This window comes from Amblyraja radiata, chromosome 17, assembly GCF_010909765.2.
Source record: "Amblyraja radiata isolate CabotCenter1 chromosome 17, sAmbRad1.1.pri, whole genome shotgun sequence".
NCBI classification, from domain to species: domain Eukaryota; kingdom Metazoa; phylum Chordata; class Chondrichthyes; order Rajiformes; family Rajidae; genus Amblyraja; species Amblyraja radiata.
Genome location: NC_045972.1, coordinates 24,787,292 through 24,807,972, shown reverse-complemented (window position 1 = coordinate 24,807,972; position 20,681 = coordinate 24,787,292). Strand labels below are relative to the sequence as shown.

Below are 20,681 nucleotides of genomic sequence, written 5' to 3'. Positions count from 1 at the left end.
GACTAGCATAGATGGGGCATGTTGGATGGCATGGACGTTGGGTCGAAGGGCTTGTTTCCTTGCTGCATAATTCCATGAAGACAGGCTGTATGGAGACAAGGGTTTGGAAGTTTGCACAACTGAGAGGGGAAACAACTTGAAGGGAAAATAGATCAAAACAAAATACAAGATGCAAAGCGGAAGACCCCTTTTCATCTCTCCAATTTAATTGAGGAACCCAGTTGTTGAGACTTGTAAATACTGCCACTATTGTTTCATAAATTGCCTTGGTATATGACTGGGAGTGAAAGCTGTCATATAAACTGCTGCATTATTAACAACCAGCTGTCAAGAGGATCTGGCTACTGTCCTGTATCGTTGCCTCTCATCTTACTTTATTTGTGCCTATTTTTGTCATGTTTCCTAGTCAACAGATCACTAAATGAGTGTGTGTTCTTCCTTCCGAAGGCAGCTTTATTCACATCTAAAGGCAGGTCGGTATTGATCTAGCAGTGTGAATATCATGCTCATTGCTGGATGTAGATCAAGGCTTATTTACTTTTTTATCGCCAGTGAAATGGCTTCAGAATGGCTTTGTCGTGCTCTCCGATTCTGCATACATCTGGCCTCACTGCGACATGAATGAATCACTTGTCACTTTGTATAGAATGGAAGCGCCGGTCTGCTCTAATTATTAACAAAACACTGGTAATACTTAACATTATATCAACTTGGTAAATGAAGCAAGAGTAGGCGATTCAAATTTTAGTCTTTAGAGGTACAGCGTGGAAACTGGCCCTTCGGCCCACCGAGTCTGCTCTGACCAGTGATCACCCCATACAATAGCACTATCCTATTCAGAACTAGGGATTATTTACAATTATACCAAAGCCAATTTACCTACAAACCTGTACGTCTTTGGAGTGTGGGAGAAAGACGGTGCACCTGGAGAAAACCCACGCAGGTCATGGGGAAAACATACAAACTCCACATAGATAGCACCCGCAGTCAGAATCGAACTCAGGTCTCTGGTACTGTGAAGCAGCATCTCCACCGCTGCACCACTATGCACTCCACTGTGCCACCCTTCCAGTCTGCACCATTAATTATCAATACACCCTCCCAAATCCCAAAGACGTGTCGGTTTGTAGCTTAATTGGCCTCTGTGGAAAATAAATTGCCCCTGTTGTGTAGGAGTGCATGTGAAACTGGTTTGTGGGACAAGTGTAGATGGGGATCTTGGTCGGCCTGGCAAGTTGGGGATGAAGAGCCCGTTTCCATGCTGTATAACTCTAGGACTATGTCTCTATGGTATGTTCAATAATTTATTTTTCACTTGTACCAAGATACAGCAACATTTTTTGTTAAAGCACTAAGTGTTGGAGTAACTCAGAAGGTCAGGCAGCATCTCAGGCACCGCCCGCACTACAATTAGTCTGAAGATGGATGCAGGCTCGAAGGGCCGAATGGCATACTCCTGCACCTATTTTCTATGTTTCTATGTCTAAATGCTTCAGGGCATCTAGTTGTATGAAATCAGATACAATTTGGATATTTAAAATGTATTAGACAGATACTTATGTAGGAAAAACATAACAGGATACAATCCCAATGGGACAAACAGACCTCCTGCCCAGAGTAGTTGAATCGAGGACCAGAGGGAATAGTTTTAAGATGAGGGGTAAAAGATTTAATAGGAATCTGAGGGGTAACTTTTTCACACAAAGGGTGGTAGGTGTATGGAACAAGTTGCCAGAGGAGGTAGTTGAGGCTGGGAGCTGGGATATGTTGGCTGGTGTGTGCAAGTTGGGCCAAAGGGCCTGTTTCCACACTGTATCACCCTATGACTCTATGAGAACAAAGGTCAGCAGCGACACGGTGGGCTGAAGGGCCTGTTTCTGTGCCGTACGACTCTATAACTATGAAACTCCTCTTGTGTACACAAATTGTTGTGTTGTCCATCACAGTGATATCTCGACTGAAGGTAAACCTTGAAATTACACATTCAAGGTTATTAACCAGAAAGGTTTACAGATCACAATTCTTTTCTGTGCAGCCTCGGATAAAGGCAGCACACACTCAGACAAAGATCTGATGCAGGAGGTTTTTTTTTCATTAAAGCACCTGGCAATATTAAACAGTTTGAATCCTTTGGTTAATAATAAATCATGTTGTCATTCCCACAACAGCATCTGAGCAAATTACTGATTGCTGAGCTGATATGAAGGGCACAGATTTACATTGTGTTGCCCATGATATCGGATTCAACAAATAACTTAATCTAATGCTGCTGCATTACCCTTGTGCAGGATGTCCCTTCTCAAATTATTGTGTATTCTATTCAATGTGCTGGTGTTGATATTGGTTTGTGTGTGTTTTTTTTGGTTCCTTTGCAATGTTTTTGAATTTTAGCTCTGCCAGTAGAAATATGTTTACTGATCAAAAGAAATGACAGACAGCTTCATATTCAATAACTTCCCCAATCACATCAGGTCTTTATACTAATGTGCACTTGGGAACAGTCCATCCTTTCTTTCAGAAGCCAATCTGGCATTCACTCGCATTCACACACGCGCACACATACAAACATGCACACATGCACACACACAAGCGCACACACACACACACACACACACACACACACACACACACACACACACACACACACACACACACACACACACACACGCACACGCACACGCACACGCACACACACATGCAGGAGGATGAGGAGTGATCTTATAGAGGTGAACAAAATTATGAGAAGAATAGATCGTCTTTTTCCCAGACTAGGCAAATTGTGAACCTGAGGACATAGGTTTGAGCTGAGGGCAGAAGATTTAATGGGAACCTGAGGGGTAATTTGGAACAAGCTGCCAGAGGTGGTGGTTGAGGCAGGTAGTATCATAATATTTAAGAGACATTTGGTTGGCATGGGCAAATTGGGCTGAAGGGCCTGTTTCCATGCTATATGACTCTATGACCCTATGCCTCTATGACTAGAGCCATTGAGTCATACAGCACAGAAACAGGCCTTTCAAATGAATTTGTCCAAGCTAACCTTAATGATAAACAGAAATGGGCCCAGCACCAATCCCTGGGGCACAGCACTAGACGCAAGATTCCAGTTTGAAAAAATACCTTCCATCATCACCTTCTGCTTCCTACTATGAAGATAATTCTATGATCTAACCTTCCAGGCAGGATCTCTGGAGAAAACGTTTCCATGACTATGATACACACACTCCTCTTTCTGCAGGAAGTATTCTGGTCACTGTTAACATTTCCTGTGGGGCAAAACCAGATAGAAGTACAGGTATATAAAATTATGAGTAGCATAGATAGGGTAGACAACCAGAGCCTTTTTCCAAAGGGTGAAAATGCCAAATATATTGGTTTAAGGTGAGAAGGGCATAGTTTAAAGGAGATTTGTGGGTCAAATGTTTACACAGGGACTGGGGTGGAACAGGCTGCCAGGGGTGTGGGTGGAGGGAGATAGGATCATAACATTTAAGATACTTTTTCATGGGCACATGTTGGGCATGGAGAGGTATGGATCACGTCTAGGCGGATGAGATTATTTTATCTTGACATTATATTCGGCACAGACACTGTTGGTCGAAGGGCCTGTGCTGTACTTTTCTATGTTCTATGGAAAATTTGGAGAATTGCATGGAGTTCTGGTCGCCCCATATGGGGAGTATGTGGGTGTTTTGGAATGGGTGCTAAGGAGGTTCACCAGAATTATGCCTGGATTAGGGGGTATTTGATACAGGGAGAGGTTGGACAGACTTTGATTGTTTTCTCTGGAACGCCAGAGGTTGAGAGGAGACCTGATAGAAACATATAAAATTATGAGAGGCACAGATAGGTTAGACGGTCCGAACCTTTATCTCAGGATGGAAAAAATCAAATATGGAGGAGAGAGGGGTAAAGTTCAAAGGAGATGTACAGGGCAAGTTTTTTAAACAGAGGATGGTAAGTGCCTGGAGTGGTGGTGGAGGCAGATATGATAGTGGCATTTCAGAGACTATTGGATAGGCACATGGATATGTAAGGAATGGAGGGATATTGAACACATGCAGGCAGATAAGAGTTGATTTTGGCATCATATTCAGCACGGACATTGTGGGCCAAAGTGCTGTACTGTCATAAGGTCATTAGGTCATAAGTGATAGGAGGAGAATTGGGCTATTTGGCCCATCAAGTCCGCCATTCAATCATAGCTGATCAATCTCTCCCTCCTAATCCCATTCTCCTGCCTTTTCCCCATAACTCCTGGCACAGTATTGTTCTGCTTTTTATGTCCTCGTGCCTGTTTGGTGGAGTTATCGTTGACACATTTTATGTTAATATTCTTCTAAAAATATTTCAGCATATTAAACATATATATTGATAAACCAAAAAGAAAAAGGTGATCCTTGGGTTACATAAAATCAATATTTCCTTAATTCAGAAATAAACAGTTTTCCCCCAACACCAAGATAACAACCTACTGCCCATAGTAGTCGAGTATCCTGATGTACGACTTGGTTTTTTCACTCAGTACTCGTTTGTAGAGATACGGAATGGAAACAGACTCGTCGGCCCACTGAGTCCATGTCGACCAACGTTCACCGTACACTGAAGACAGACACAAAGTTCTGTCGGTCAAGCAGCATCTCTGGAGAAAAATGGTGGGTGACGTTTGTGGGTCAGGACCCTTCTTCAGACTGTACACAAATTCTATCCCACCACAATAGGGACACTTTACAGAAGCCACTTAACCTACAAACCCGCATATCTTTGGAATGTGGGAGGAAAGCGGAGCACCTGGAGAAATCCCACACGATCACAGGGAGAGCGAACTGTGTCAGACGGCTATGATTAGTTTAGACTAGAGAAACAATGTGGAAACAGGCACTTTGGCCAACTGAGTCCACACTGACCAGCGATCCCTGCACACTACACTATCCTACACACCAGGGACAATTTACAATCTTTACCAAAGCCAATTAACCTACAAACCCGTATGTCTTTGGAGTGCAGGAGGAAACCAGAGCACCCGAGGAAAACCCATGTGGTCATGGGGTAAACCTACAAACTCCTTTCAGCCACCACTCATAGTCAGAATTGAACCCGGGACTCTGGTGCTGTAAAGCAGCAACTCTACCGCTGTGTCACTGTATCACCCCCCTGCTGTAACGTAGATGTTTGTATTCTACTTGGATTTTTTTCAGCACCACAGTCTCTCTGCCTGCACTCCCTAACTTTGGATGGTGATGTGCTTTGCCCACGATGCCGTGTCAGATAGAAACTGTCGGGTCTTATCTGTCAAAGCTTTCCATTTTTTCTGCCTCTTTCCATGACAGGCAAATGGATGGTTGTCACTGCAAGACGTGAAGAGCCATTGTGGGAAGCAGGTTACATATGCCGAGCTGGAATGTGCGTAGGAAATTCATTACTTAAAGTGTGCTATTTTCATTTGGCTGTTTAAGAAGGAGGCTGATGAGATTTTGTCTTTATTTTGTGGTTGAGAACATTATTTGGCAGAAGACCCGGAGTGACGGAGTGAAGTAGTAAATCTCTGCCAGGCTGCAATCTGGAAGCTGGCTAGACAGTTGGCAGTGCCATCTGCAATCAGATTGGGTAAGGGAAGAAAACATCATCTCCAAGCAGGACTGCCCATCTCAAGTGAGCATTAAATATTGGGAACACTTCAGAAAGAGTCATGTATGCAGTTTTTTAAATATATATATTATATATATATATTTTTTTAAATAGTTACAGCATGGAAACAGGTCATTTGGCCCACCGAGTCCACGCCAACCATCAATCTCAGCAGGGCACTGTCGAGAACTAAGGGGAACCTGGTTGTGGGCCGCCGAGAAGGAAAGGGAACTCAGTGGGGTGTGGGTGACAGGGGGATGGGATGCCTGGTGCAGTCAGAAGGTAGGCCTGTTCGATGAACTTTTGTAACTTTGTTGGTGCATGAAACATGGCAACACTTGTGTACTGCCTAGGTGAGATCCGCTGTATGATTTTACCGGGTTGTAGGCAAAACAAAGCATTTCACTGCACCAAGGTACAGGTGGCAATAAAGTATCATTGAATTATTAATCCATTCACACTAGTTCCATGTTATCCCACTTACTCATCCACTCCCCACACCTACCAGGGGCAATTTACAGAGGCCAATTAACCTACAAACCAAGTCGTCTTTGGGATGTGGGAGGAAACTGGAGCACCCAGAGAAAACCCATGTGGTCACAGGGAGAACATGCAAATTCCACACAAATAGCACCCGAGGTCAGGATTCAACCTGGTCTCAGGCTCTGTGAGGCAGTGTGTCTACCAGGTGCGCCACAGTGCTGATTAGTAAGCTTAATCATGCCTAAGACCTAGTAAATGGGATTAGTATTGATTGATGCTTGATGGTTGTCATTGACATGATGGGCCGAAGGATCTGTTTCAATGCTATACCCATTCTATGTTATATGACTGGTCATTTCTTCTTCTCCCCTTTCCTGTCAGGCAGAAGGTACATAAGGTTGAACGTGCACACCATCAGACTCAGGAATAGCTTCTTCCCTTCTGTCATCAGGCTTCTGAATGGTCCTTTCCTAAGCTAGGGTACTGTCCAATTCACCTCTACCCCATTACGGACAATCAACCGTGTCAATGGAGCTGATGCACTACAACGCTGAGAATTATATTTTGCACTCCGTATCTTCCCTTTTGCTCTATCACAGGCAATTAACCTACAAACTTGCATGTCTTTGGGATGTGGGAGCAATCCGGAGCACCTCGAGGCAACTCATGCAGTCACAGGGAGAATGTACAATCTCCGTACAATCAACGTCCGTTGTCAGGAACAAACCCGGGTATCTGGTGCTATGAGGCAGCAGTTCTATCAGCTGCACCACTTTGCATTCCATGCGTTCAGCATATGTAGTCTCTTGTGTCTACAAGGATAACAGGTACCTAAGGGAACTGGACATTTTTGGCAAGTCACCCAATACTGATATGGGGCTCTGACTCTACTTCCTCATAAATGCTGTTCCAAATACAACAGTACTGCAAGACTTCCCTTCATCTGACAGATTACATAGGTTCCAGGAGGTGACTCAGCACCAACAACTCTGCAGTAATTTGGAATGAGCAATGAGTTCAGTCCAGTCAACACCACCCACATCTTTTGAATGACTGAATAGAGCATCCAAAAGAGAGCACATTTTAAATGCAACACATCTGAGATAAACATTAACATGAGGTGGAGGCAGGACAAGAGGTGGGAAACCATCCAACAAATGCTCCAAGTTAGGGTGAGATCAAACCTACAGCTTTGATGCACTCACAACTGCATCTTTGCAGTTTTCCAATCCCTTGCTACAGCGTCAGAGAGAGCCGGGTTCGATCCTGATTACTGGTGCTGTCCGGACGGAGCTTGTACGTTCTCTCTACAACTGTGTGGGTTTTCTCCAGGTGCTCCAGTTTCCACCCATACTCCAAAGACGTTGAGGTTTGTAGGCTAATTGGTTTTGTACAAATGTAAATTGTCCCTCATGTGTAGGATAGTGCTAGTGTACAGAGTGATTGATGGTTAGCGTGGAATTAGTGGGCTGAAGGGCCTGTTTCCACCCTGTATGTGTAAAGTCTAAAATAAAGAATATGATATTTTTGCGCTAGTATTATGATTATCAATTTACATTTTTTTTGTTTATTATAATTTATCTGCATGTAGTGGGTTCATTTGCCTGCTTGTTGCTGCATGTATGAATTTCATTTTTCCATTTTCAGCACAGGTGACAATTAAATACTCTTCACTCTTGACTCTTCTAGTGTTCGGTTTTGGTCACTTTGCTATAGGAAGACCCACAAACAGTGGGGTCACCAACATGGATCTAAAGTACCTCTACTGCTTCTCATAACAGTTCTCCCTCTGCGCATTGTGTTAATTACAATCAATCTGAAGAAAGATCCCTATTCCAAACATCGTCTGTCCATTCCCTCCACAGATGATGCCTGACTGGTTGAGTTCCTCCAGCATTTTGTGTTTTGCATCAGACTAGATGCCATTGAGCTAGAAAGAGTTTAAAAAAAAAGGTTTAGAATGACATTGACAGCATTCAAAGGGCTGAGTGGAAAGGAGAGATTGGGTCGCATGGGACATTGTTCCTTGGAGCATAGGAGAGGTGATCTTGTAGGTGTGTATAAACCCATGAGGACAATTGATAAGATGAATGCACACAGCGTTTTTTCCATTGTTGGGGAAACAAACTAGAGGGTGTGAGGTGAGAGGAAAATATTTAATAAGAAACTGAGGGGATATTTTATCACACATAGAATGATGAGTATATAGAACAAACTGCTAGAGGAAGAGGTTGAGGCCGGTCCAATACCAACATTTATAATACATTTGGACAGGTACATGGATAGCAATGGTTTGGAGGGATGAGGGCCAATCACTGGCAAATGAGACGAGATTGGATGGGCATCTTGGTCAGCATGGATGAGTTGGGCTGAAGGGTCTGCTTCCATGCTGAATTACTCTATGAGTCTGTGATTGAATGAGATGCAGTGCAGAGAAGCTTCAATGGGTTGACTACAGTGATGAAGGGGTCACCTTGACAAGAATGGTTGGCCCAATATTCCTTGTAGATTGGAAAGATGAGGTGATCTTATTGAAGCATATAATATTCTCACGGGGATTGGCAGGATGGAAACTAAGAGGTTATTTCCTCTCTTGTAAGATTCTAATGTTGGGGATATGTTTTTTTGAGAAAATGTGTTGTCTAGTTCACATTAATATGAAAAGGACGTTTTTTTTCTCTCTCGGAGGAGCGTACATCATTAGAATTTCACTGAGAGATGTAGAAGTGAAGTAACTAAATATTTCCAAGACACATTTTTGATCTGCTGTGGGAGAGTTACAGTTCTTTCGTTCCACGACAGCCCCTTCGGGTGAGGCAGAGTTTCACTTGCACCTCTTCCAACCTCATCTACTGTATCCGTTGTTCCCGGTGTGGACTCATATATATCAGCGAGACCAAGCGTAGACTGGGCGATTGTTTTGCTGTACTCCTCCGCTCAGTCTGCTTTGGCCTACGCCATCTCCCAGTTGCCAAACGTTTCAACTCCCCTTCTCATTTCCATACTGACCTTTTTGTTCTGGGTCTCCTCCAGGGCCAGAGTGGGGCTGAATGCAAACTGGAGGAACAAACACTCATATTTTGTCTGGGCAGCTTACAAATGAACGGTATGAATATTGATTTCTCTAATTTCAACAAATTCTTGCCTTCCCTCTCTCTCCGTCCCTCCCCTACCCTGGTCGTTATGCAAGTTTCACTGTTTGTATCCCATCATTACCACCTCTTCCACAGCCAACAATAGACCATTGTGGGCTCCACCTTTCTTGAGTCATCGGTGCTGACTGTAATTTGTTCTGAAGCTTTTTATACCTCTAGTTTCTCTTTCCCCTGACTCTCAGTCTGAAAAGGGGCTCGACCCAAAACGTTTTCCTTTTCTGCATAGCGGCTGTCTGACCCGTTGAGTTACCTGCATTTACCCGCATTACTTCAGCATTTTGTGTATATCTAAAGCTCTTGGGATACTGGCAGGAAATGGTGTTGAAGCCAGGATAAAATCAGCCATTCCACATGTTGTTGTAGCCCACTGTAAGTGAACACTCATTGCTCTAGAACATTAGTAAATTAAGCTTTCAGTATCCACATAGTGCTTTATTGTTAGATAAACCATTCAAATTGTAATATTATTTGAATTAGCTTGTGCCAGGTTCATAATGTTCCCAGCTAACTTGGCATCACTGATACAGTGAGAACATGATATAGGCTCAAACCAATTGTTTGACAAGAAACAGGAGGAAAATCAATTGTTTCATAGTTAAAATGCATAAGCGTTACATCCTGGTAGTTCATATTTCAATACTGTGCCATATTCATAAATATAAAATGGGTAATGCTCATTAAATATACATAATAGTCATATCTCAATATGAGCTTTTTCAATTTACATTTACAGCTGACAAAATAAGAAAAAGCCAAATATTAAAGCTAAAGAAAAAATATGCGACTGGAACACGGAAATACACTTTCTCTTCATTAAATGGGAATTGAAAATCTCCGCAGCCACTTCAGTGCGTAATAAAGCAATGTTTCTCAGTTGCAGCAAAATGCCACCCATTATATCCTGTGTGCATCAAAGGAATACGCCAAGTAGGAACAAAAATCTGTAAGTATTCAACATAAAAGTCCTGATTCAATCATGTACGGAGTCATTATGCAGTTGTAAGCAGTTGGGGGGAAAAAAACTCAAATGTCGAATGTTATTCAGTTTTGAGGGATGTGAATAAGTTATTTCCAATCCTATGACTTCCCTGTGAAATATACTGGTGAGTTGCCTTAAAACATAGAACATAGACAGGTACAGCACAGGAATAATTCCGTATGCCCACAATGTCAATGTCGAACATGGTACTAAGATAAACTAATCTCCTCTGCCTGCAAATGATCCATATCCCTCCCTTTGCCTGCATATTCATGCACCTATCTAAAAGCATCCACTGCTCATATCATATCAGACTCCATCACCAACCAGGGCAGCACATTCCAGGCACTCACTACCCTCTGTGTACAAAATGTTCTCTGGAGCATTGGAGGCCGAGGAGAGACCTGATAAAGGTTTATACAATTAAGAGAGGCATGGATAGGATGGACATTCAGAACCTTTATCCCAAGGTGGAATAGCACAGCTAGAAGGTGAGAGCAGCAAAGTTTCAGATAGCTGGCTCCTAAACTCTGAAATTCACTCCATAATTCTCTTCATCTCAAAACCTTTTTTTTTTACAGTATTCCTTAGAAACTATTTATTTAACCAAACTTCTGGCCATCTGTTACATTATATCTTTACGTAGTTTAGCGCCAATTTCAATTTGAAAATGCCCTTTGGGTCGTTTGGCGACTTTTATAGGTGCTACATAAATACAAGATGTTTCTGATCTTGTGAGGGGATTCACAGGGATAAATAATGCAACATCTAACTTCAGTGTATGTTCACTCACGTACACATGCTTACATACACACACAAACACATGCTGTAGATATTTGTGCACGCACGCACAAATACAACAAAGATGCACACACATGCTCAGAAGCAATATACTCACAAAATATACAGTAAGAGCGTCTAGAACTGGGAATGGTAACAGGATTAAGCTGCATGGGTTTCAGAAGGGAAAATCTTGCCTGAACTATATTACTGAATTCTTAGAAAAAATAGTAGGGAGAATAAACAATGGTAATGTAGTTGATATAATTAACCAAACACTAATGAATGCTAGGGAATTCAATACCAAGATGGATCCCTGATTTAGAATGGTGATGAGGATGAATTTCTTTAGTCAGAGGGTGGTGAAGGTGGTGAATCAGTGGAATTCATTGCCACAGATGATGGTGGAGACCAAGTCATTGGGTATTTTTAAAGAGGGATTTGATAGGTTCATGATTAGAAAGGTTGTCAAAGGTTATGGGGAGAAGGCAGGAGAATGGGGTTGAGAGGGAATATAGATCAGCCATGATTTTTGAATGGTGGAGTAGTTGATGGCCCGAATGGCCTAATTTAGCTCCTATGTCATGGTCTTATTGTTGGGTTCAAGTTAGAAAGCAAAGAGTGAGAGTAAAATGTGGGTTGTTCATCACGCAAGAAGTGGTGTGGGCTCCTGCGGGTCATTGCTGGGACCATTAATAATTTAGTCTAGTTAAGAGATACAGCATTGAAGCAGCCTTTTGACCTAATAGGTTCACTCGACCATCGATCACCCCAACACAAGTTCTATGTCAGGATCGAACTTAGGTCTCTGGTGCTGTTAGGCAACAACTCTACCGCTGGTGCCAGTGTGCCATCCAAAGATGCACACAACTTTATAAAAAATAAAATTAAGAATTACAGACAAATGCAAAGAAGATATTGTTCCTGGCCATTGCGATGTGCCCGGTTACAGAGTGTCTCATTATTCCCAATGAGTTTCAACACGGAGCCTGGCGATTAGATTTGCAGCTTGCTGCTGAATCAAATCCAGGTCATTTTGTGCAGCAGATAAAAAGGTACCAAAACTGAATAATTAATCATAATCTTAATTAATACTTAATTAATTCTGTCTGCCCTACCATCGCTCACCCGCTGTAAGCCTGAAGACGTCCTACATTACGATGCATGTATCTTAGCTTAAAGCTCTGTTTCGTCCATCACTCCCCCACTTGCTAACTTAAGAAGGCTCAGTCCAAAAGTCTTTCTACCTTCATCATTTTCCCCATTTGTAGTTTTTTCTAACATATCAGCTTTCCTCTAATTTTGGACTCTAATAATTTAGTTTAGTTCAGTTTAGGTTAGAGATTTAGCATGGAAACAAGCACTTGGGCACATCGAGTCCGCGCAAATCAGCAATCCCTGCACATTAACACTTGGCTACGCACATTAGGAACAATTTTTATAATTTTACCAAGCCGATTAACCTACAAACCTATACGTCTTTGAAGTGTGGCAGGAAACTGGAGCACCAGGATAAAACCCACGCAGTCACAGGGAGAACGTACACACTCTGTATAGACAGCACCCATGGTTAGGATTGAACCCGGGTCTCTAGCACTGCAAGGCAGCAGCTTTTCTATTATCCCACTGTGCCATCCAGTTCTCAATGGAACAATCTGAAGCACAGTTCAAACACTATGCCTTCCTCTGAGACTTCCCTTCATTTGGGTGGAGAGTGTTAGTATTACTTGCAAGGCTAACATTCATTGTCCATCTCTGATTGCCTCCTAAATGGCTTGATAGTTCATGAGACCAACCACATTGGTAGGTCTGGGGTGACTGAAACTGGGAAAGGAATCAGGTAAAGTTTTATAAAGATCCAGTAGTTTCATAGTCACTGTTGGTGATAGATTTAGGTTTAGGTTTATTATTGTCACGTGTACCGAAGCACAGTGAAAATTAACTGGATTAACTCAATGGGCCAGGCAGCATCTCAGGTGAACAAGGCTAGGTGATGTTTTGGGTTGGGACCCTTCTTCAGACTAGAGTTTGTAGAAGGGTCCTGGCCTGAAAAGTCAGACTGAAGAAGGGTCCTGAACCAAAATGTTACTGATCCATGTTCTCCAGGGATGCTCTGAAGAAGGGTTTTGGCCCGAAACGTCGCCTATTTCCTTCGCTCCATAGATGCTGCTGCACCCGCTGAGTTTCCCCAGCAATTTTGTGTACCTTCTCCAGGGATGCTGACTGACTCGCTGAGTTACTCCTGCACTTTATCTTTTTTTTTGTAAACAAGTAGCCGCAGCCCCTTGTTTTTCCAGTGAAAGGTTTTATTTTGCATGCTATCCAATCAAATCAGATAATACTATACATAAATATATAAATACAATCAAGCCAAAATAGGTGAAGCAAATGGGAAGATACAGAGTGCTGAAAATAGTTCTCAGCCTTGCAGCGCAACAGTTCTATAGACAAAGTGCAATGTCGGATAACAAACGGGAAGACATTTTGCTGAGTATGGTGGTGAGTGCTTTCAAGCTTCTGTATCTTCTGCCAGGCAGGAGCAGGGAGAAGATGGCATGACCGGGGTGGGAATGGTCTTTGATTATGTTGGCTGTTTCCCGGCAGCAGCATGAAGGGTAGATGGTGTCAATGGTGGTGAGTCTGGTCTGTTTGTGTGACAGAAAGTATTTATTCCAGATTTGAATTTAATTATCAGAATATACATTCTCCAACTACTACGGTAGGATTTGATCTACTGTCTCTGGGTCAATAGCCAAGTCCAGATATTAAACCAATAATTTAACTACCTTACCACCCAATTCAGTAAATGCACTGCGATAAAAGCTCTCTTGCAGATGAAGGAGCCCACGATTTGGTCCCATTTGAAATACCTCCTACTCAAGCGAATAAAAATCAGGGGCAATGACTTTGTCAGAATAAGAAATCGGTAGATATGCAGAATAAACACATGGAAAGTAAAGTGTAAATAATTATACATTTTTATGAAAAAGGCTGAATAAAATGTTCAGTGCCATCAAACGTGATTCTTCCAAAGATTTTTACATTTAAATGTTGGATTTAAATCTCGACAGCAACTCAAGATGATTGACAGCAGAATATGGGGCTGATGTGTATCAAAGGAAATTATCGGAGGTAATTTTGAAATTATTCTGACATTATTGCTGGAAAATGCGTGAAGTGCTTTTAAACAGATGTACCTTAGGAATTTAACCCTTTGATCAGGCATCCAGTTTGAGGTGGGGGAGGTGGTATTGAGATGGCAATGGTCTTCCACATGAGATCCTCCTGTGAAGCAAAATGCAACGTGGACTTCAAGCATCAGAGACAAAGTCTGCAAGCCGGAATGCCTTGATGAAGTTTTGACAGCTTTCTGCTGCCAAATGTGTCTCAGCTATTTTAAATGTCTTTATTAGACAACGGCATTGTAAAACTATTTAAAATTAAACATTCTTCAACATTCTTCCGCATCATTCCTCTAAAGTCTAAAGTCACCTACCGTCCATGACATGGAAATAGATTATTACATGTGCGGGCGTGGCGTTGAAGGACGAGAAGCCGAAGCGATGAAGTGGAAGCCAAATAACCGAATGGACACAACGCCGAAAAGCCAACTAACCGAAAGGGCGGGACGCCTAAAAGCCAACTCACTGAAAGGGCGCAATGCCGAAAAGCCAAATAACTGGCATGACGCCGCCGGGAGGCGGGACTTGTCAGCGATTGGTCCAGACACCCGCGTCCATCACATCACTGGCAGGGGAGACGGGAGGGTGGGGGTCATTTTCCCACACAAGACTGCCCGGGGCTGGAGGGTGACAGGGCGCTCTGAACCCAAGCACCAAGGTGTAAGCGGCAGAGGGAGCGCATCCCTCGGGACAGCCCTCACTCTTCCACCCCCCCCCGGGATCAGTGCTGTCCGGCCACGGCTGCCCTCTGCCTCGTCTCCCCCATGCGGCCGCACTGTGATGGGCTGTGGGTCGGCAGCGCACACATACGGGGCCGGGTGGAGCAGAGTTGGGGACAGTCTGGTCCCTCCGCCCACCCAGAGTCAATGACCGCGATGCACCACCACCGGACCCCAAACCCCGCACCAGGGTGATTCACCCCCCCGACCCCCGGACCCCGACCCACACACGGGGTGATTCACCCCCTGACACCCACACCGGGTGATTCACCCTCCCTCCCATCCCCAGCTGCGGAGACAGACGGCCCGGGGCGCATTAGAAGATTGTCTGAGCATCTTGAAATCAATCTCATGAGCACGAGTGAAAGATAGCCGAGCGACGCGGTATCGATCAGCCCACATTGCACAGTGGTAAAGAATGAAATGGAAATTGCAAATTATTCAACTGCAATTTTACCCCTTCCCCGACACAATGGCAGCAATAACATACTTGCCACATGTTTAATCTTTTTCCGGAATATGCATAAAAAAGGCAGTATATATATATATAACCTCCCCTTTCTTCTGACCATGTCTTATGCAATATTCAGCAAGCCAACCTGGACAATTAGCTTGGTGTAACAGTTGTGTCGGAAGGAACTGCAGATGCTGGGTTTAACTGAAGATGGACACAAAAAGCTGGAGTAACTCAGCGGAACAGGCAGAAGCTCTGGAGAAAGGAATGGGTGACGTTTCGGGTTGAGACCATTCTTCAGACCTGAAGACTGTGTCTGAAGGCAAATATGCGGCAAATATGTTATTGCTGCCTTCGGGGAAGGGGGAAAGTTGCAGTTGAATAATTTGCAATTTTCATTTCATTCTTTATCACTCTGTGCAATGTGGGCTGATTGATACTGCGTCACTCGGCTATCTTTCACTCGTGCTCATGAGATTGATTTCAAGATGCTCAGATGATCTTCTAATGTGGTCATTGTTCTGAGCACCAAATCCTTTCAGCTATACCTGCAACTGAAGCTATGGATGGATTAGTAGACCTTGAAGAGGCATTGACACTTTGTTTTTTTGTAGATGGTTAATAGATGTAAGGTATGTGATTTGAGAGTAATGTACTTTCTGTGGGGGGAAAAAAGTACGATTTACTCGACACCACTGCGAAAATGGCACTGTTAAATGCGCTAAGTACAAAAAAACAAATGAATTACAAATAAACTGAAAAAATACAGATTATTTGGTGTTGGGAGCTTGTTGTGTGCGTTATGCAGGCAACCAGGCGGTATTACTGTGTTTAAACAATAAATACAATGTGCTTCTTGTTGTCAGGGGGGGTGGGGGGGTGGGGTGGTAGTGGGAGGATATAAAAGAGTAAGATTAAACGAGAATTTACCAGTTTGAAGTTTGATCTGTATTTTATGAGGAGTTACGATGAGGGATTACGTGAAGAACCCGCTCAGCACGCATGCGCGGCATACTTCAAAGCAGCGGTGTGGAATCACAGATAGACACAATTATTGAAGCAAACATAGTAAAGAAAAGGAGACATCAGTTTATCAGTTTGACCCATATTATTGAGGGTGGGAGCTGAGGGCACGTAATCCCTCATCGTAACTTCTCATAAAATACAGATCAAACTTCAAACTGGTAAGTTCTCGTTTAATCTTACTATTTTACTTCGGAGTTACGTGAGTGACTACGTGAAGACTTCAAAGCTCTGATTTCAAACCGTGTAACAGTTATTACTTCACGCATTGCCGAAGTCCTTGAGGGAGGAAGTGTGTTATCGTAATCAACCAATGAATCTGTTTGTAGAAAAACACAATGGTATTTTTTTAACAATAACAACAAAGAAATAAAATTGCTCCCCTGGGCTTAAATTAAATATTTGCAGTCTGTAAAATCTTTTCTGCAAATAAAACAGGTTTTGCCAACGGCTTATTATAAAATCTCCGAACGGTCTTTCCCCCGACCATCCTGCTGTAGCCAGGATGTGGTCTATAGGCACGTCCATTCTTTTAGCCGTCGACGTGGATGCTGCCCTAGTGGAATGAAATTTGTACATGTTAGTGTTTATCGCAGCAGTTTAGCACCTGCTTGAGCCATCTCGAAATGGTTTGGCTCGTCACCCGACCATAAGGTTTTTTATGACTGACCCACAAGGCTTTTCATCTCCCTCGAATATTTTGGTTGTGTCTATGTAGGATAGTAGGTGGGTCATGGCACATAACCGTGGTTCTGGCGGGTAAACCCGGAATTCCATGACTGGATTAGGTGGACCCTCTGTGCAGATACAAGTGCCATCAACATGAGTGTTTTGAGCATAGATTGTTCCAGGTTGAGGGATCTGGCTGGTGGCTATCGCCTGAGGTATGTCAGGACCACACTGACATCCCATATATGGGTGTACCTTGGTCTAGGGGGTTAGAGTTGTAAATACCCTTCATTAGTTTGACCACCAGCGGGTGGGACCCCATGGCCTGTTGTCTTGGAGCTGGTTTTAAATAGACAGGCAGGGCACTTCTAGCTGTGTTGATGGCTCTGTAGCTGAGTCCTTCATCATGGTGAAGGTTCGCCAGGAATTCCAGTACATTGGTAACTGTAGCAGTTGAGTAGGTGGTCCCTGTATCCAAGCAGTACTTCTCCCTTTTTTTGATGCTGGACAAGTGCTGTTTTTATTGGATGTTCGGAGGGATGCTGACATGGTGTCGACGGTTTGTTCTGATAATCCCAGTCCCAGAAGTGGTTTGTGCAGAATCTGCAACCCAGGAGTTTGATTTTTTCATGGCACGGGTGGCTTGTGCCCGACACTGGGTGTTAATAACTCTAGGTCACTGGGGAATTCCATCGGAGTTTCAACAACCATGTCATGGAGTATTGGGAACCATGGCTGCGTAGGCCAGTCGGGTCCTATCAAAATACCTGAAGCAGAGTCCATTTGTATTGTGCGTAGTCCCCAACTGATGAGGCAGAAGGGAGGAAATGCATAGAAGAAGAATTTCCCCAATCCAGCGCGAACGCATCTACCGCTGCTGCCTCAGGGTCTGGTTCCCAAGTGACATACATAGGTACCTGGTGATTTAGCCTTGATGCAAATAAATCGATATCTGGCGTGCCATATTGCTTGATAACTTTTGCAAATTTTTGGGGGTTTAACATCCATTCGATGTTGTCATTAAATTTACGTGACCTGGTGTCTGCCACTGTATTTAGCTTACCTGGCAGGTAAGTTGCTGATAGCCAAATATGTCTTTCGACACACCATTGCCAAATTGTGTTGACCAACTTGTCGCATGATACCGATTTTATGCCGCCTATATGGTTAATGTAGGCCACCGCCGTAGTATTATCTATTTGTAACCGTACATGCAAGTGATGCATATTTGTGCATATGCTTTTAAACCATAAAAGTCACCCAACATCTCTAGATAATTAATGCCCAGTGTAAGTGGTAACGATGACTCTGGGTTAGTCCATCTACTACTTGTGCTGGATATAGAGTTAGTTGCTCCCCAGCCTTGAGCACTGGCATCTGTTTGGATAACTAACGTAGGGTTAGTGATGATAATAGGGCTGAAACTATGCCAAACGTTTTTTGCCCACCACTGTAGTTCTGATATTGCTTCAGTGGGTAACTTTATAACATGATCATAATGACCTGTGTGTCGTTTTGGTGCCTGTACCTTTGCTCTTTGTTAGTTTTGACAGTGCAGAGGTCCGAATAATTAAATTGTTGCATGATTGTGCCAATTCAACTGTTTTGTCTCTTGGCAATGTTACAGTCACGTAGACTGAATTAATTGTGAAGCCCAAGTAGTCCATGATTGTGGATGGCTTCAACTTAGATTTATCTGGATGTAAGACAATCCCAGGGTTTCGAATAACTGTTTGGTAGCTGATACAGCTAACATAGTCAATTCCATGGTCTTGCCTATTATTTAAGATATCATCCAGATATGCCATGACAATATGTTTTTGTCTTCTGAATATTGCCAGAGCTGGTTTTAGTATCTTGGTGAATAATCTTGGGCTGATGTGAACCCATTGCGTAACGCTTTAAACTGCCATAGCTGCCCCATCCAGGTAAATTTCAGGTATCTGCGAAGATCCTTGTGAATGGTACTAAATAGTAAACATCTTTAAGATCAATGCTTGCCATGAAGTATCCTTTGGAAATTAGTTGTTTGGCAGTAACAACCATTTCCATTTTGAAATGTATACACTTAACAAACATATTTAGTGAAGTTAAGTCAATGATGATGCGACATCCACCATCTTTTTTGGGTTTAGTGACGAATATTTGATACGAATTTCAAGGGTTCATGTTTTCCCATGATACCCTTTGTAATTAGTCTCATCAGTTCAGCTTGTCCCTCTCGTTTCTCTAACGGAGAGGGAAAATACCCACTGGGGTGAATGTTGAACTGGTGGCAATTTTTCTAGTATGAATTGTATTTTATATCCACTAATGCCATTGAGTGTATACTGATCACTCGTGATAGACTCCCGTGCTTCTTAAAACAGGTGTAATCTCCCCCCTGTTAGTATTAAGCCCCTATTTTCTATATGCTGGTAGGAACCAGACCCACTTACCTCCATGGTTATGGGTATTGTTCTGTTTCTTGCCGGTCCAACGAGTCTTGCACGTTGTCTGACGTGGCGGTGATGTTGGGGGGTGGCGCATTTTCCATGGGGTCCGCTATGGGCCCTGGTCTAAAGAAGACTTTCGGGGATAGAATGCGGACCCCGAGCTTTACACCAGTCCCATATGGTAGACGTCGACTGATGGACGCGATGGGGTGCTGCTGCTTAGGAATTATTGTTTTTGGTTTGCTCGTCCCGGGCCTGCCCTCTTGAGACCGAAAGTTTTTTAAAGCCTCTTCCATATCCTTCATATGCTTTGTGAGGTTTTTGCCAAAGAGCAGTGGGTCTGGCTCAGTGGCTGGGGTATGCACAACCCCGCAAATTTAGGATTTTATGGCAGGTTTTATGATTTGTTTACGAAGGTTGTGGTCATCTCCGTATTTGTCCACGGAACGAGCAAACGATGTGATGGCTGACGTCAGGAGCCTGAGGATCCGCTGCAGTTTTCTAAGGCCTTATTGACCACCTCTCCTGTAGGGGCCTGTTGGAGAGGTGGTTAATGCTGGCCGCTGGTTTGGCCTTTAACGGCCTCCTCCACGTAGCGGTCCACCACACCTAGCAGCTCTTCCTGTTCCTCCACCCCTTGCATACTCCCGAGATCTTCAGCCATCGTCCCCTCTTCTTGACCAGCCCAGTCCTGGTCACCAAAGCTACCCTCGGGTAAGGAGGAAGCAATGGACAGTGCATAAGGCACTGTGGAGGGAGTGCCTGAACTCCCCCTGCGAGAGCGCCCCTCACGAAGAGTGTCTCGCTGGAGCTACTGCTCCAGGAGCCGCTCCAAGCGGCTCACGCGGCTGTCTCTCCCCCAGGCGGGTGGAGAGACATCCTCGTCCGACAAGTCGGAATCCACCGGCCGTACGCCTCTTCCGTGGCTTTACTTCCAGCCCGCTGCTCAGGCGCTAGCGGGCTGGGCTCGGCGCGGTGTCGGGGAATAGCGGAGCGCCCGGTAAGCGGTCCTACCGCCTTGTTGCTGCCCCCCCCCAGATGGAACGCTCCTCCGTGGAATCGAGCGGGGAACAGGTCTTTTCAGGCGGCTGTCTTTTCCCCCGTGCGGGTGGAGAGATGTCCCCGTCCGACAAGTCGGAAGCCACCGGCCGGATGCCTCTTCCGTGGCTTTACT

At 43.9% G+C, this 20,681-nt stretch overlaps 1 long non-coding RNA gene across 1 annotated transcript in view; it reads right to left on the bottom strand.

Moving 5' to 3' along the window:
* Window positions 1-17,056, bottom strand: part of LOC116982940 — a 28,652-nt gene extending 11,596 nt beyond the window's left edge. The window contains exons 1-2 of the long non-coding RNA XR_004414565.1: window positions 17,047-17,056; window positions 9,121-9,157 (exon numbers count right to left, since the gene is read on the bottom strand). This is a non-coding gene — a long non-coding RNA (uncharacterized LOC116982940). The remainder of the gene's footprint in view (window positions 1-9,120; window positions 9,158-17,046) is intronic.
* Window positions 17,057-20,681: the final 3,625 nt, after the last annotated feature.